At 38.2% G+C, this 15,525-nt stretch overlaps 1 non-coding gene across 1 annotated transcript; it reads right to left on the bottom strand.

Moving 5' to 3' along the window:
- Nucleotides 1–10,020: 10,020 nt before the first annotated feature.
- LOC112302633 (U1 spliceosomal RNA) lies at nt 10,021–10,183 on the bottom strand. The gene has a single exon (XR_002974576.1). It is a non-coding gene; the product is annotated as a U1 spliceosomal RNA (small nuclear RNA).
- Nucleotides 10,184–15,525: the final 5,342 nt, after the last annotated feature.

Raw genomic sequence — 15,525 nt, 5'->3', positions numbered from 1 at the left:
GGAGACACAAGCATCCACAGTTTATGGCATTCTCTGCTGGGACTGGGTGCATGAAAGAAGGAACAAACTGCACTCCAAGAAGGGCTTCAACCAGCACCAAGCCCAGGGATAGGTCAGCAAAAGTCCCAAGTCACCCCAAGATTCACCTTTGCCTGCCTCTGCCTATCACTGAAAGAGACTCTGACAGTAGTTGAGTTGCATGAAGTAGGGTCTCAGTGAGTCACCAGGTAGGGGTGAGTGGTGTTCACCACATTGATACAGGTGCCAAGGTTGGGTCTGAAACAACTTAGCAAAAGTCCCCAGGTGTACCAAGTCTAGCTCCTACCTACTGGGTGCTCGCATACCTTCATGCTGGGGCAGGGTCTCGGGGAGTTGTCAGGGCAAGGCCAGCAGAGTTTATCAAGCCCAAACAGACCAAGATTTGGCCACCTTAAATGGGGGCTGTGCAAGGGAAAATGTCTCTTGTTCTAGAGACACAGAAGTCAGTCTGTCCCAGATGCTGCCAGGAGGAAATGAAGCTCAGCAGGATGGGGCTGCTGGGCGTTGGGATGGTGGTTCTAGTTTGAGTGGCACCAGTCAGGCTTTAGACAAGGGGATGCATGTGGCCCCTGCTCCAAAGCCACAAACTCAGTCTTTTTGGGATTTTGTCCTGACCTTGGCTGGGCAGAACCACTGGGAGTTGGGTGGGTAGGGCCTGCGGAGTCTGAAGGGTGTGTCAAAGCTTTGAGGATGGTTCTAGTGGATCTCATGAGAGGGAGAAACACCAGTCAGTTTCACGGGAAAGTGGAGAGAATGGCCCCTGGCCCAAAACCACACAATTCAGTCAACTGATATCCCATGAGTCTTCTCAGACCCCTAGATCCTGGTCAAGGCAGTTAACTCCTCACCAGGGCATAAGTTCCACTTGGTGGGGCAAGAGGGAGTCCAGAGGGTGAGGTTATTGCATTCCCCTAGGCTGATGCCATATGAAAGGGAGTGCTCCACTCAAGAAAGATGGCATGCCTATGGTACGGAAGAATGACTCAGCACAGGGATCTTGGTGCCTGTGCCTTCAGCTTGCTCCCCAGAGCTGCAAACCACAGACTCTCCTTATACTACTCTGGTCTGCTCCACTTTCCCTCCATTCAAGCCCAGGGTGAGTGGCTGTGAACAAACATTTTGTGTTGGCCCTTTAAGAGAGCACCTCTATCTTTAGTCACCTCCTGTCTCTCCCTGATGGACAAATCCCTGCTGCTTTTCAGTCAGATATTATGTGGGCACTTCTTTCTGGCTCTGGTGCTCTATGCTAGAGAGCTTGGCTTGGGGTTGAAACCCCATGCTTCTCAGGGAGAAACCCCCACACCTGAAATATCCCTCTGGAACTTCAGCTGGGTCTCTACCCTTCCTACCAGTCTTGAAATGGCTTCTTCTGTGAAGTCTTGGTTATAAGACTTCTCTTCAGTTAGTGTTTAGTTGACTATTCAGTACGATTGTTCTATAATTTAGTTGTTGTTCCTATTGGTCCTGGGAGGAGGTGAGTGTAGTATAGTTTTCACCTACTCTGTTGCCATCTTGGAATTTAGGATTGTTATTTTTAATTAAAATAAAATATGTTGCTCTTTGATTTAATAGAATCCTTACCTCTCATTCCAATGTGTTGTTGCTAAAACTGTGATATATTTTTCGTAACATTTGAAGTAAGGGTGAGAGAAACAGAAAACAATGGGATACAAGGAAGTATTTAAAAATTAGGAGTTTATGCCTGACCCAAATTTTTGTGATGGTAACATAACATCCAAAAACATATTCATCACTATTCCACTCATCTCTGTAAGGGCTCTCTCAACTATAACTTTTTTCTTGTTTTTCTTGAAAATGAATACTGGCAATATAGAATCACCACTAAGATTGGGACAAAGGACTAAAGCAAAAAATCCCTGTTCTGAGGGTGAAAAAAATAATGTTCTTGGAGGCCTAGAAAAATTATTTACTGGGACTGTGTTTACATGTGCACAATAGTCTTTTCAGCAACAGACAGAAAGGCTTGCTTTTCACCAGACTCATAAATCTGAGGAAACAAAAGGGGGAAAAGCACCTCAGAAAAACTAGCTCCCACCAAATAAAAGAATGAATAATTTCTCTGTTAGTTGGAACAGAAACATAATGTGAATAACAATAATATTACATGCAAAAAGTGCATGAAAACCTGCGCTAGCTTAGAGAATTGGATTCAACCACAGAGCTTTTTTGTCTATATATTTTACAATATTTGAAACAGTTGTAAAAATTCAATTCTAGACTTAATACTTTTCAAAGCCCCCAAATAGTCAAAACTGAATTGTATCACTATTAAAAACATGGGTATTCTATATAAATAAAACTCTCTACATAATAGATAATGTATCAATGACCTCCAGCCAAAGACCATGAAGAATCTAACTATAGTTGAACAAGGAACCAGGAGGTTTCAGTAAGAAGATTTTAGAAGGGCTTATTACAGTATTTTTACTTTGGTTAGATGATTTGAGGAAAGACTGATGGAAACGGAAGTTCATTCTGAAGTAAGTGATGCCAGAAAGTATAGGTAACTCTATGATTGTGTATCTTAGTAATCTTAACTAGAAGTAGGGAAGATAAAAGTGAGGCTAAAATTATAATGTGCAAAGAAATATTACAGCCTCACGTTACATGGGGGTAGAGGGTATGTGTTGGGAGGTTGCTGCTGGGACAAAGTTGTCTTCTTTTTTGTCTCATTTTATCAAGGTCACACAGTGGCCTTGTATGATGTTGTTGTTCCTGTGAGGTCGTTTATGTCCAGCAGAATTGGACAATGCCATGACCCAGCAGCTGTAAGTGCCAGGTCAGGTCCTAGCTGTCAAGAGAGCTTCTCTAGTTCTCAAGAAAACCACAAAATAATAAATAAACATGGTCTGAAAAGCACACATACATATGCACAAATTAAGTGAATCATTTAATGGACTGAAAAATAATTTTTAAACAATTATTTTATTTTACAGAACACTTATATGCTGTATGCCTTGGGCCAGGAACTAACTATTAATTTATTTAGTCTCTATAAAGTAGGTAGTGTCTCTACCTCAATTGTAAATACCAGGAAACTGAGACACAAACAGAATATGTAATTTGCTTAAAGATGCCCATCTCGAAGAGAGTAAAGTTGAAATTTAAACCACACACCTGGCTTCAGAGTTTAAGCTCCCATGCTGTGTGTGCTACACCTAAAAAATAACTCTATTCTTCTGGACTTTAGTTTTTTAAAATATTTTATTTATTTATATTTTTAGAGAGAGGTGAAGGGAAGGAGAAAGAGAGGGAGAGAAACATTAATGTGTGGTTGCCTCTCACACACCCTCTACTAGGGATCCACCCTAAACCCAGGCATGTGCCCTGACTGGGAATCAAACCCACAACCCTTTGGTTCACAGGCCCACACTCAACCCACTGAGCTACACTAGCCAGGGTTAGACTTTAAATTAAGGTTCACATTTTACATGTGGTATTATTGTATTAGGAGAAACAATGGAATCTTCCTTATCACCAACTTATTCAAATTGTGTTTTCCTTAATACTTAATTATATCCATGTCATGCTCATTATTGATGTTCTAAACCTTAACACACTTTGGAGTTGCTTGATTAGGAGTGAGATACAGTAGCCTACTCTTGGTTCAGTTGTTGTTCGTACTGGTCATTCAACCCAGAGGGCTGATTAACAGGGGTAGGCCATGCAGAGGAAATATCAGAGTCTGAAAAACCTTGACCAAAACCCATGAGAACAAAAATCTGGATTACCTAAGTAATTCTACTTCTACTTCTCATTTTTTACTGTTTTTCTTTTCATTTAAGGTTTCAATACAGTTAGTCTGCCTTGGCCTATCACAATTAGAGGATTATTCTGAACATTCCTATAGTTCTCAATAATATCTATTGATTTGAATTAAAAAATAAAATTTAGGCTTGAGTAAATGAGTCGGTGCTACTGTTTCAGTTGCTGCTTCTATAGAGCCATTCTACTGGCTCTGCCCTGCCTGTGGCAATACTCATCTTCATTAACATCACTTATTCACTAGCACTATGATCTACACAGCCTGTACACAACAGTGATCCGTTATACTGTCCCTTAAATTTAATTTTAGATTCCTCCAGTATGTTCCACGCATCCTGGAAATACATGCATTTCATAGGGAGAACTACGGCCCTTCCGTTATGAAACAACATCCACGAGCGCCTGTACCAGCTCTTGACTTTGCATTTCCCCCAGCTTAACTGTTGCAGTCTTCCACCTGCAAGTTCATCACAATTCCTATGACCGTGGAATGAGGCATCTAAATAGAATCCTCAGGTTTGTTCTGGGCTCTGAAAGTCACTTGTGGCCCAAAGCTTCTGAATAAATGTCTTTGTCATAAACACAAAACACCGAAGTGCAAGCGTACCTCAGAGATATTGTGGATTTGGTTCCAGGCCACCACAATAAAGGGAGTATTACAATAAAGCAAGCCATAACCTTTTTGCTGTTGGAGGGCCTTGGCTTCAATCTGTTAAAACACACACACACACACACACACACACACACATCTGTGAAGTGCAGTAAAGAGCAAAGTGCAATAAAATGAGGTTTGCCTCCATACAATAAGTTGTATGTTCCTTCTGTTCTGCTTTGTGGCCCCATTGCTACCACAAAGCTCCTAAAACTGGATTCCACGAAATAGTTTATTTTCTCAGGTGAATCTTGTATTGAAGATTATGCTTAACAACAATCACTGGAGATTACAATAGACCACTATCACGGCAGACATTTTTCTATACGCTAGAAATAAAACAGGATACAAAGTAAACAAAACTCTAAACCCTTGAGTCTACATTTTAGTGAGAGATTATGTTTGCTTGAGTAGGCAACCACTGAAATAAATAAACCCCCAGATATATATTGACTCAAATAAAATAGAAAGTTATTTTTCATGGAGCTCATAGTCAAAACTGTTCCTCTGGGTCACAGAGAAAGGAAGACTGCTTTGCCCCACTCCGTGTGTGGCTTTAAGGTTGTAATGGAATAAAATATCTAGTAAACAGAAGAAAAAAAAACCAAAGGAGAGCATGTGGAATATTTGTATGTCTTTTTTACTTTTAATTTTAATTTATATTTTCAATTAGTTCACTTTCAATATTAGTTGGTATTCATTTCAGGTGTGCAGTATGGGGGTTAGGCAATCATATGCTTTACAAAGTATATTTCCAGGACGTGGCACTGTGCGTGGTTATTGCAATGTTATTATTGACTTTATTTCCTATGCTGTACTTTACATCCCCATGACTATTCTGTAACTACCAATCTGTACTTCTCAATCTCTTCATCCTTTTTACCCAGTCCTCCACCTGGAAGTATTGCTCTTCACTTCTGCTTTATTCCATCGGCTAGAACAAGTCCTGCCCTTAGACATGGACATGTAGGGACTCTGTCTCAGGGCCTGTGCCTCAGGGGCCCATGCTTTAGGATGCCTTATTTGAAATGTTTAGGCTTCCAAATGCTTGGGACTGGTAAGGAAGACTTTCAGTGAAGGATTCCTGCATTCCAGACTAGATCCCATTCCTGTTTCTCACCTTGGGTTACTCTGTGACCTTCCACCTCATGGTGGGGTGGACTAGATACTGCAAGAAGCTGTAGAATTTAAGGCCATGAGGTCATCCTGAGATCCTGCACCCAGGTTTTGGTTTCAGGAGGGTGGCCTGATGAGCAAATTACTCCAACTGGCTGGCATTTTTTAAGGGTTTCTGAGTTTAGGGTGCCTGTATTGGTTGGTATGCTGATGTGGAATGTCTCTCTCTCATGTTGGATACATGCTGAGTTTAGAGATTTAGCCTACTTACAACTAAAACTACCACTTGGGCTTGAGCCATAAGTATGGGCCTATGTATCAGCTGTTTCTTACCTATCAGCTCTCACTGGTCCACGTTCTGACTATGGTGATGCCTCTGGTCTGCATCATCCATAAGTGGTAAGTACTGGCAGAAAAAATGTTGTTGTTGTTTTTCTGTGATCCCCTCCCTCCTGGTAGCAAGTTCCCTGTGTCAGACCATCTTCCAGGAGTGGGTACAAATATGCATTTCAAAATATTTTGAGAGTATTTTCCCACAATGACTAAGTGTCCTCTGATTTCTGTCTTCTTGCCTCCAACTTAGTCTTAAGCCATACCAGAGGACAGACAGACTTTTCTTATATAGAGGTAACTGCCCTTCTTGGTCCTCCCATACACCCCTCAACTGTCCTCATCTGTCCTCTCCACTGGTGGTGGTATGTGGAAAGCAGTGATGCAATCGCCATTGAAAGAGATCGCATTTCAAGAATATAATGCTATGGCTTAAAGAAGTAAGGAGAATATGTGTTTGGAAGATGTACTATTATACTCTCCAAATGGTAACTTTATGGGGAGCAGAAGATGGATGATCTTTCACACTCTTCTGCATTCTCTGGGTTATGGTTGCATTTGTGGTCACCACCAATGAAGCACAATAAGAATCTCTCTGAAATTCATTGAAAGCTGGTAATCTCAGGCAGCATGATGGATAATGCAGTGTCTTGGATAATGATGCAATCAGCATCAAATAAATGGTATTAGGACCTGCAGAGGCAAGAGGATATATAGAGTTTAAACAGAAACAGATTCCAAAAATCCATGGCATTGTTAATAATAACAGTGTCACTACTTATTTCATATAGGAGATAAAGAAATTAGCCTGGAGCATCATATTTGACAATAAAGAATCCAGAAAGGTTTCTTAATCTTAGCAGGAAGATAGGGTATCTGCACACTGTGGAGAACATTTGTGTGCACTTACTTAATTAAAAAAAATTTTAAACTTATTGATTGAATTTATAGAGAGAGAAACGTCAACTTGTTGTTCCACCTTTTTATGCAGTCATTGGTTGATTCTTGTATGTGTCCTGACCGGGGATTGAACCCGCAGTCTTTGCGTATCAGGACAATGCTCTATCCAGCTGAGCTACCTGGCATTTATTGGACAGTAAATCAATACAGAAGTAACTCTTCTCATCCATTATTCTAAATTTTCACTGATAAATCACTGTAATTCACATGGGCCCATGAATTCTGTAATACATATTTAATCAAATCATTTAAATAAATGAGGGCCCCGCAAAAAATATTTTTCTGGGTCTCGGCACACCCCAAGGTGGGCCATAACTAGAGCTTATTCACGCAGGCACACCTAATTATAAAGAACAATGGGAAATGCAGTCAGTGGAACTATAACTCAAGCGAGAACAGCAAGCATTTGTGTGAGTGTGCACACGCACACACACTGTTAGCCATCCTGTCACACTGGGAGTCAGACAATAAATATGAATATGTGAGTTATCAAACACATTTGAGTAGAAAATGTGCTATGGAGAAAAACAAAGCTGAGATGAGAAACAGGGAATGTGTAATCTGTGACAGACCCTACACTTGGAGCTAAACCCTGTTCACCATATTGCTAGTTTTGATCTTGTTTTCATGCATAAGGGACTACTTTCTTATCTCCATATAAGTGTGTGTCTATAGTAGATTCTTCTCTTTTTTGCTTACCTAAATTTAATTTATTGTTTAAAGTCCAGGGCAATTAACATTTATTTAATTGCCTTTCCCCTTCTTATTGATCCTTTCTTCTTCTAGTTTTCCTGAAATCTTGCTCATGTCTTTGCTATGCTGCCTATCTCGTTCTGTACTATGACACATGGACTATTGAATTTTGTTGTGTTTGAAGGCAGGATCCATAAACTCTCTTTCTCAGTTTGGAATCTTATGATGCTTATCATTGATTTAGTTTAACAAGTCCTTTGCAAATGTTTGTCAAATGGCTTTTAAACCACTTCACCTTAGAAAGCTACGGAGACTTAGAAAGCTATTAAACAGTTGTATCTTAAGAATATTCATTTAGCTAAGGTTCAAATGTTTTATTATAAAGACATCAAATATTAGGGTGAGTTGATTTGAAATGTTTCTTAATTGTCAGCTGCCATTGGAATTAACTAATAAATATTATTTATTGCCCTCTGTTTTTCTAAAACCTTGTATTTAGGATTATACTGAATGTAGAGAAGGTAAGAATTAATGAAAGAATTCAATAATTTATTAAAATAGACCTTTTCTTCTAGAGATCAGTTCATAAAGATATATTATAAGCCTAGCCCATTATTTCAAGTCACTAAATACCCATTTACATTTTAACAAAATGATTTCTCCATGTGTACAAATAAAATTGCTGGGAGACATGTACAGATGCTGGAAACTTAATTTAGGAATATTGATTTCAAAATGCCAAAATGTTTACAATTCTTATACAATATTTGGGGATACAGAGGTGGGGTTGAGAGCTGAACAAAGAATAAATGTCAGGTAAAAAAAAAAACTGGGAAGTTTATTTCCAAACCCTTTTGTCTGGATTACAGAGAGCAACTGTGTTACCTGCTCATGGAACACAGGACAGCCAGGAATTCCGATTCCCCCCCACCCCGTCCTCCCTTTTCCCCCATGAACTTCAAATTGGTGGAAGGAAGAGGGAATCAGTACATAATCCGTCATTCCTGATGTCACAGGGTGCACGATAGCTACCCCAGAGAACAGTTTTTCCCAAGACCAGACCTCCAGTTTCCAAGCCAGAGGCACACTCTCCACGCGGCAAGCGGCTTTGTAAGCCACCAAACACCCCTTAGGAGCAGCAGTTTACAACCTCAGCACTTTTTACTCCCAACTAACATGTGCACTTACTATATTTTGCACAAATTATTATTAATTATAGTATTAATTTATTAGCCTTGGATAGGGGAAGAATTAAAATATTATCTTTCCATTCCTTCCTTTGATGAAGACCACAAAATGCATTTTTTCCCTCTTTCGTCTTTAAACTGTTGGCTATAATGTGACTACAGTGTGGGCACTGATGCCAGTCTTCTTTATCACTTGGAGTCCTCTAACTTCCCACGCTCATTAGAATGTTCACTATTCCAGATAGCAGTCATTACTTGGTCTCAGTGCTAACCACCAAGCTCAGCTCCTCCATTGTCCCTGCTGAACATGTGGTTTCTCAGCTGCTGTGATGTGCCTGATGTTGGTTTCTTCCCTTGTATAGTTGTGGGAATTTTGTATGCATAGCCAGAGACCTTTAGCAACAGAACTTAAAAAAAAACAATAGAATAAATAAATTCACTTAGAATTCTTTATATCATACTCCATGTGTAGGCTTCATGTTGATGCAGGAGCAAAATCACTGACAGGTTCCCTCTTGAATTTTATGTTTATGAAAAATGAAGACTGTGGTTCAGTGGGGGTGGCAAATGAGGTGGGGACCTGAGAAACGAGAGGGCTCTTTAAGAAGGCAGGACAACAGGAGGACTGGAGGAAGATGCTGGTCACCTGGATTGTGAGGTTGAGTGAGGGGGGTTTGGTTTTTAGGGCTGCAGAGGACAAAAGAAAGGTAAGTTTACCTACAAAAGCCTGCAGTTGCACACTAGGTAGCGAGCAAATATAACTCTTGAAACTACATTGCCTGGACTAAGAAAAACAGAAGAGAAACAGAAAATCTTTCAAGGTAAGGTCAATATATTACGCAGAGCAGAAATATTCACAATAAGTAGTATCAGTAACTTGAGCTAGTAGAGATTTCAAATGTATGTTTTCATGTGCATAGATTAACAACATTTAGTTACTTTCCAGGAAAAATCAGAACTTGGACCAGACAGATTGTTTTACATTACAGTAAGTTTCCATGTACTTTCAAATATACCCTTTACCTGATACTGTTACTATGAACTGGGCTTTGGAGTGCAGCATCATTTAATATGTAATAAAATTATTCTCTTCACTACATGGTTTCTTTTCAATGATATTTGGGAAATTTTATTTACAAATTCACTTCTGAGAGACATGGTTAATTCAACTGAATCTGTTTCAGGCTGTAGTCCCTTTATCTGGAAACTCCTAAAAATGGGTAAGTTTGTGGTATTGTTTACTATATATATTTTTTTCAGAGGAGAACACAAACACAGCCCCCCCAACCACAGATTCTGCAGTCGAGTTCCCCACATTTGGAGAAATCACAGGGGCCAGCACATCTGGAGTGTGATGGGTGAGCCTCGCCCTGGGAAAAACACCTTTGTGATCATGGTATCTCCCCTGTCAGGTAATGTTTACTGTATTTTAATACCAATGTAATATAGTTAAAATAAAATATAATGTCAATTTTTCATGCCATATCTCTGGTCTTAACTGATGCTGGTCTACTGTTTTTTTTTTTTATTTCTAAATACTATTAAATGTATAATTCTCTATGTATTTCAAGCAAAAGGTTTTCATTCACTACTCCCTAAATCCATAGTATTTTGTCTTTTAAATGTATATATAATTGTAATTTATATATAAATTAATATATAATATATGCATCAAAATACATAAATTATAAATATACGAATATATTAAATTTTATACATATAAACATTAATATATATGCATATATATGGCAATCTATAACTTGGTGAATTTGTGTGATTCTAATGAGATAAAAACAAAAAGTTTTATGAAGGCATATTTTAATAGGCATTATTTTTACTACAGATTTGGGTTCACAGCAAAATTAAATGAAGGGTTCCATACGCTCCCTGCCCCACATATGCAGTGTCCTTTATCATCAATTTCTCACACTAGAGTGATATTTGTATTACAAATGATGAACCCACATTGACACATTAGTATCACCCAAAATCCATAGTTACATTAGGAACCACTCTTGATTTTGTATATTCTGTGGTTTGGGGCAAATGTATAACAACACGTAGACACCTTATAGTATCATACAGAGTAGTTTCACTACTCAAATAGCCTCTGTGCCCTATGTGTTCACACCTCCTCTCCTAACTCCTTGCAACAGTTGATTCTCTTATTGTCTCTGTAATTTTGTCTTTTCCAAAGTGTCATCGTAATTTTCTCTTTTCCAAAGTGTCATATAGTCCATATCATAAACACGATTCCTTTTCAGATTGGTTTCTTTCACCTAATAATATGAATTTAGGAATCTTCCATTTATTTTCATGGCTTGAGGTACATTTATTTTAGTGCTGAACAATATTCCATTGTCTGGATGTACCACAGTTGATTTATCTATTCATCTATCTATGAAAAGATATCTTGCTTGTTTTCTAATTTTGGCAACTATTAATAAAGCTACTACAAACATCAGAGTGTAGGGTTTTGTGTTGGCATAAGTTTCCAACTCCTTTGGGTTAATATTAAGGAACACAAGTGCTGCATTGCATGGTAGGGTTATGTATAGTTAAAAAAAAAAAACAGTAAACTGCCTTCCAAAGTAGCTGTATTATTTTGCATTCCCAACAAAATGAATGAGAGTTACTGTTGCTCCCCATCCTCTACCAGCATTTGCTGTTGTTGGTGTTTTAGACTGTGGTCATTCTCATAAGTGTGTCTTGGTATCTCGTTGGTGTTTTAATTTGCTATCTCCCCAATGGTGTATGACCCTGACCATCTTTTGTAATGCTCATTTGTTATTTGTAGATCTCCTTCTGTAAGTTATCCATTCAGATCTTGATAATTTTAAATTGATTTGTTTCTTATTGTTTAATTTTAAGAGCTCTTTTTATATTTTTCATAACAGTCTTTAGATGTGTTTTTGCAAATATTTTTTCCCAATATTTGTCTTATCTTCTCATTCTCTTGATAGTATATTTTGCAGAGCAGAAGTTTTAAATTTTAATGAAGTCCAGCTTATCAATTATTTCTTTCATAGATTGTGTCTTTGGTTTTTATCTAAAAAGGCATCATAATACCCAAGGTCATCTAGATTTTTTTTCTATCTTATCTTCCAAGAGTGTAATCATTTTACATTTTACATTTAGATCTATAATCCATTTTAAGTAAGTTTTGTGAAAGTATAGAGTCTATGTCTTAATTTTTTTTTTTTTTTTGTATTCTGGAGGTCCAGTTGTTTTGGCATTATTTACTGAAAACATTGTATTTGTTCCATTGTATTGCCTTTTTTCCTTTGTCAAGGTTAGTTTACTGTATTTATGTAGGTCTATTTCTGGGCTGTGTATTCTGTTCCATTGATCTGTTTATCTATTCTTTCACCAATACCAACCACATGGTCTTAATTACTGTAGCTTTATGCTAAATCTTGAAGTTGAGTAATGTTAGTGTTCTGATTTTGTTCTATATTGTGTTGGCTATTCTGGGTCTTTTGCTCCTCTACATAAAGCTCAGAATCAGTTTTATCTGTATTGACAAAACAACTCATTAGAATTTGGTTGGGATTGGATTAAATCTATAGAACTATTTGGAAAGAAATAGTATCTTAAGTCATTCTGATCATGAAAATGGATATCTTGCTATTTATTTAGTTCTTCATTGGTATCTTTCACTCAGAGTTTTATAGTATTCCTGATAAGACCTTTTACATATTTTGTGGGATTTACACTTATTTTTTTGGTGCTCATATAAATGGAATTGTGTTTTCAATTTCAAATTTTTATTGTTCAATGCTGGTACATAGGGGAGTGATTGACTTTTGTATGTTATCCTTGTGTCTTGCACTTTTGCTATAATCATTTATCTTCAGAAGTGATTTTGTTGAATACTTTGGATTTTCTACATTTTCAGGTCATCTGAAAATGAAGGAAGTTTTATTTCTTTCTTCCCAGTATATAGGTATTTTATTTACTTTTCCTGTCTTATTTCACTAACTAAAACTTCCAGACGATGTTGAAAATCAGTGGTGGGGGGGACATCCTTGCCTTGTTCTTGATCTTAGTGGGAAAGCTTCAAACTTCTCAACATTAAGTATGATGTAAGCTTACGTATTCTGTAGGTGTTCTTTATTTAGTTGTAGAAGTTCCCCTCTAATCCTAGTTGCTGAGAATTTTTATTGTGAATAGTGTTAGATATTTTTAATTGTTTTTCTGTGCCTGTTGATATAATCATGCGATTTTTCTTCTTTAGCATGTTGATCTGATGGATTACACTGATTGCTTTTCAAATGCTGAATCAGCCATGAATACCTGGGATAAGTCCCATTTGGTCATGGTGTGTGATATTTTTATACATTTTAAAATTTGATTTACTAATGATTTGTTGGTGATGTTTACACCTTTGTTTATGAGACATACTGATCTTCAGTCTCCGTATGATGTCTTTGTTGTTGGTATTACAGTAATGCTGATTTCATAGAATGAGACAGGAAACATTCCCTTTGTGAGATTGTCAAGAATTGGTATATTTTCTCCCTTAAATATTTGGTAAGACTCACAGTGAGTCTGTCTGGGCCTGGTGCTTTCTGTTTTAGAAGGTGATGATATATTAATTTAATTTTATTAATAGATATAAGCTTATTATTTTTAAAATAATATTTTATTAATTATGCTACTCCACTTTTCCCAATTTTTCCCCTTTGCCTCCTTCCACCCAGCAACCCCTACTCCCTCAGGCAATCCCCACAACACTGTCCATGTCCATAGGTGATGCATATAAATTCTTTGGCTACTCCATTTGCTGCACTGTACTTTACATCCCCACAGCTATTCTGTAACTACCAATTTCTACTTCTTTAAAAAATATATATTTATTTATTTATTTTTAGACAGATGGGAAGGAAGGGAGAAAGAGAGGGAGAGACACATCAATGTGTGGTTGCTTCTCATGTGCCCCCATCTGGAGATCTAGCATACAACCCTGGGATGTAACCTGACTGGGAATCAAACTGGCAACCATTTGGTATGCAGGCCAGCACCCAATTCACTGAGCCATACAAGCCGGGGCTCTACTTCTTAATCTCCTCACTTCTTCATGCATTCCCCAACACACTCCTCCCATTTGACAACTCTCTGTAAACATGATTTTGTTCCTGTTTGAGTAGTATTTTAGATTTAATTGTTGATATATATATATATAATATATTATATATATAACTTATGGCAATTTTATTATTTGTATTTGATCTTCTTTTTTAAATTAGTCCCTTTAACATGTAAGGTAATGATGGTTTGGTCAGATGGCTTTATATCTTATGCAGGGTGGCCTCAGTGAGAACACAGGTGAAAGGTGAACTTGGCCTGCACAACCCAGGGAACCTCAGGTCCTGCACACCCAGTGGACAGCTACAGACCACAATGGAGCACGACTGCCTTGCCCCTGCACAGCTGATCTTCCACAGAGGGTGGAGGTTGGTGTTCAGTGGTCAGAGTCAGACTTGCAGCTTACTGGCCTGGGTAAATCCCTACTATTGACCTCCCAAAAGCAATCAGGGCTCAACTACAAGAGGAGGGTGTAGTCAGACCACACAAAGAACACACCTGCAGTACCTATCTTGGGTGAAAGGGAAGGCTGTCCCACTGGACACTACAAGACACCTGCTACATTAGGCCATGATACCAAGACGGAGAGTCATGGCAGCTCTACCTGATACAAAGAAATGCAGGCTGCTAAAATAAGGCAACAAAGAAACACAGGTCAAATGAGAGAATAGATCAAAACTCCAGAAGAAGAACAAAACAAAATGGAGATAAGCAATCTATCAGATTCAGAGTTCAAAACAATATGTATAAGGGTGTTCAAGGAACTAGTGAAGACCTCAACAGCATAAAAAGATCCAGTCAAAAATGAAGGATACATTATTACTTTTTTTATTGTTGTTCAAGCACAGTTGTCTCTATTTTCCCCACTCCATTCTCCCCCAACCATCCCCACCTCCCACCCTTCATCCTACCCACTTTGTCTTTGTCCATGTGTCCTTTAACATGTTTCTAGATAGCTCTTCCCCTATTTTCCCCATTATCCCTCTCCCCCTTCTCCTCTGGTTACTGCCAGTTTGATTTTTATTTCAATGTCTCTGGTTATATTTTGCTTGCTTGTTTGTTTTGTTGATCAGGTTCTGCTTATAGGTGAGATCATATGGTGTGTGTCATTCACCATACCATCTGGCTTATTTCACTCAGCATAATGCTCTCCAGTTCCATCGATGCTGTCACAAAAGGTAGCAGCTCCTTCTTTCTCTCTGCTGCATAGTATTCCATTGTGTAAATGTACCATCGTTTTTTGATCCACTCATTTACTGATAGGCACTTAGGTTGCTTCCAACACTTGCCTATTGTAAATTGTGCTGCTATGAACATTGGGGTGTATAGGTTCTTTTGAATTGGTGTTTCAGGGCTCTCAGGGCATAATCCCAGAAGTGGAATTGATAGGTAAAAAGGCAGTTCCAATTTTAATTTTCTGAGATAATTCCATACTGTTTTCCACAGTGGCTGCACCAGTCTACATTCCCAACAACAGCGTACTAGTACTCCCTTTTCTCCACAACCTGGCCAGCACTTGATGCTTGTTGATTTGATTATGGTGGACATTCTGAGTGTGTAGTGGTATCTCACTGTGGTTTTAATTTGCAAAAAACTACTTTACTTAATAGTGAATTTGGCAAAAGAGATGGATACAAAGTCAGCATTCAGAAATCAAAGGCATTCTTGTACACT

This window comes from Desmodus rotundus, chromosome 2 (genome assembly GCF_022682495.2).
Source record: "Desmodus rotundus isolate HL8 chromosome 2, HLdesRot8A.1, whole genome shotgun sequence".
NCBI classification, from domain to species: Eukaryota; Metazoa; Chordata; class Mammalia; order Chiroptera; family Phyllostomidae; genus Desmodus; species Desmodus rotundus.
This window is presented reverse-complemented; position numbering and strand designations above follow the sequence as displayed.